The sequence below is a fragment of the Cnephaeus nilssonii genome (assembly GCF_951640355.1).
Source record: "Cnephaeus nilssonii genome assembly, chromosome: X".
NCBI lineage: Eukaryota > Metazoa > Chordata > Mammalia > Chiroptera > Vespertilionidae > Cnephaeus > Cnephaeus nilssonii.
In genome coordinates this window covers 57713123-57716304 of record NC_137071.1, presented here as the reverse complement: position 1 = coordinate 57716304, position 3182 = coordinate 57713123, and the positions used below count along the sequence as shown (strand labels likewise).

Genomic DNA, 3182 nt, shown 5'->3' with positions numbered 1-3182 from the left:
AAGGAAAGAATCAATGATGATATTGAACTGTCAAGCCCATATCAATGGAAAGATATTGACACTATTAGCCTAAACAAAAAAAAGTAATTAAAAAAGTTTCAGAGTGAATAAGTTAAGTTGATGTTTAGAAATATAATTTTAGATGATAAAATGATATAAAAATGTAAATGTGTAATGGAGTTAAAATGTGGATTTAAAACTCAAAAGAGTATATAATAATAAAAATGTTAAAGACAGCCCTAACTGGTTTGGCTCAGTGGATAGAGTGTCGGCCTGCGGACTCAAGGGTCCCAGGTTCGATTCCAGTCAAGGAACGGCATGTACCTTGGTTGAGGGCACATACCCAGTAGGGAGTGTGCAGGAGGCAGCTGATGGATGTTTCTAACTCTCTATCCCTTTCCCTTTCTGTAAAAAAATCAATAAAATATATTTTTAAAAATGTTAAAGACAAAGTATTTCAGACCGGCTGGTAAAAATAAGTATGTAAAACAAATGTGTTATAACACAATTTTGAATTAGAGAACACGTGTTCAATTTGAATGTTAATCAAACAAGTCATATCTGTAAATTATACTTGATGCAGAGACTTCCAGTTTATATATTTGTTAGGTATAGAGAAGAGAGCTAAGAAAAAAAATTCCAGGAAACATCATGCTTTCATGTGAGGAGGAAATGAGACCAGAAAAATGGACTGTGTAGGTACATGAGACTGAGAAAGAATGGTCAGAAGAGGACGAAGAGGAGCGCTAGGAGGGTGTATGGAATTGCAACAGCCAGGAAGTGTCAAGTTAAGTTAAATAAGTCTAATGTCAAAGACAACTAAGATGAAGAATAGCAAACAGATATTGGGATTTTTTAGCTAGTGACCATTGAGTGAAATAGTATGTGTTAGTTAGAGTGTCATGGGAAGGATTTACAAAATGATTCGAGTAATGAGGTTTTAGACGTATAGATAGACCATTCTTTTAAGAATTTTGAAGTTAAGGGAATTTCAAAAAGGTATTGCAGCTTCAAGGAAGTATCAGGATTTAGGAACTTTTTAAAAAAAATGAATGGGGACATCTTGAATTTGTTTTTATTATGAAGGAAAAGGATTTGGTGCCAAGTGAGAAATTAAAAATAAATAAAGAAAAAAACCTGAGGTGAGGGAAGGAAAGAAAAAGGAATCTAAGGCTTTAGAAAGAACAAATGTTTTCTAAGATGGGAGGGGAAAGTATAATGTGTATAGAAAATATATAAATAATTAGAATTTGAGAAGAGAGACATTAAAGAATCTCATGTTGTGACAGTGCTTCCAAACCACATTAAATCTTAGTCATGTTTGATAGTATTGAATTCAAGAAGGACTCGAAGTGCAATTAAACACCAAGGGAGTATAAATTGAACATGTTCTATATATGCTTTAAGTTTCCTATATTAACAATTAGATTTGTAATTAAAAGGTAAAGTTAAAATTAATTGCTTTAATCATAATGACTACAGCTATATTCAATATAGTTCTTAAATATATTGAGGTATACCAATCACTTGTAAAAAGAAGTCTTCTACAAAAAAAAAAAAGGAACAAGATTCCAGCTATTAACTTTTTTTGTGTACACATAGTATTTTATGTTGTAAAATATATGCTAAAATAATATTCACCATTTTTCACCCTTACAGTTTTCCTTAAAATGGATCACTATATAGTATCATTACTAACACTTTTTTATATTGGCTCTCTTAGTTGATACAACATATCTCTAATGAAAAAGCAATAAATAAATAAATAAATGCACAATGTATTGTTATCCTGTGATACATTAATTTATTAAGCATGCAGGGTACCCTGACATCATATTCCTTTTCTCTTACAACATATTTTTAAAAATGGCTTAGTTGGGAGGTGGTCTGTCAGCTACATGATGAGTATAGCATCCTGAAAATCGTGAATCTCCCTGATCTTCTCTAGTCTGCTTTATAATTCCCAGGACCAGGACCTGGGCAGTGGTGCATTCATCCATATGTCCACAGATCGTCCTAGCCAGATGCATATCTGAGAAGGCTGCAAGCCCTCTATGTGCTTTGCTCAGGAACCAGCGCCTTGCGGGTAGATTCTGACCCAACCAGCAGAAGGTGCTAGAGCTCACGGGGTGCAAGGGCAAGGGGCCGCTGGCTGGGCATCATGAGTCAGCAGCTGCCAGCACAGAATCTGCTCAGCTAGCTCGAGGACCAGACAGAGGAGCAGGTGCACCCCCAGCGCCAGGACCACACCAACGTGGACGGCCCGCTGCCATAAAAAAAAGCATTGATTTAGAAGATAATGTACAAGCTGTGCACATGAGAAAAGCTCCAAAATGGAAGAGATCTCGTTTTGATTCATCACTATTTCTTATAACAAGAAAATTTATGGATCTTATCAGGAATGCTTCTGGGGATATTGTTGACTTAAACACGATTTCAACAAAACTGGGAGTAGCAAATCGAAGATTATATGACATCACCAATATCTTAAGTGGCATTGACCTGGTTGAAAAAAATATCTTAAAACCATATTAGATGGATAAGATTTTATATCACCAATTTTGAAGCATTGCCCCAACAGAAGAAGCTGCAGGAGGAACCCTATGGCATATCAGCAATGGAAGATGCTCTGGATGAGTTAATTAAGGATTGTGATCAGCAGTTGTTTGAGTTAACAGATGACAAAGAAAATTAAGGACTATCTAGATATTCAGAGCATTCAAGCATTCCATGAACATATTGTTATTGTAGTTAAAGCTCCAGCAGAAACCAGACTGGATGTTCCAGCTCCCAGAGAAGATTCTGTCAAGTAGGTATACGGAGCACCAGAGGGCACATTGATGTCTACTGGTATTTGTTTGAAGTGAAACAGGATCACTCAAGTAATAGGTATCTGAAGATGTAGGAATCTCCTTATCTAAAAGCAAACACTCAGAAAACCCTGATAAGGAAGAAAATCCTCCACAGCAAAGTGAATAATTACTTGAAGTGAGCAAGTGATAGCCTTTGAAATTCCTCCATTGAGTGTTTTTCAAACATCCTGTATAGATTAAATATGCATTAAGTTTGATGCTCAGAAGTTCCCTCATTCTTAGTCAGTATCAGCATTAAGGCCAGTATGTTTTTGAGTAGCTCACTACTTATATTACTGGATAATTATGATTTCCACATTAGAAAATAAC

At 35.5% G+C, this 3182-nt stretch overlaps 1 pseudogene across 1 annotated transcript; it reads left to right on the top strand.

Annotated features, from left to right (window-relative positions):
• Positions 1–2295: 2295 nt before the first annotated feature.
• On the top strand, positions 2296–2979 carry LOC307096167 (transcription factor E2F6-like; annotated as a pseudogene). Its single transcript has one exon. The product of its transcript is annotated as a transcription factor E2F6-like (transcript).
• The last annotated feature ends 203 nt before the right edge of the window (positions 2980–3182 follow it).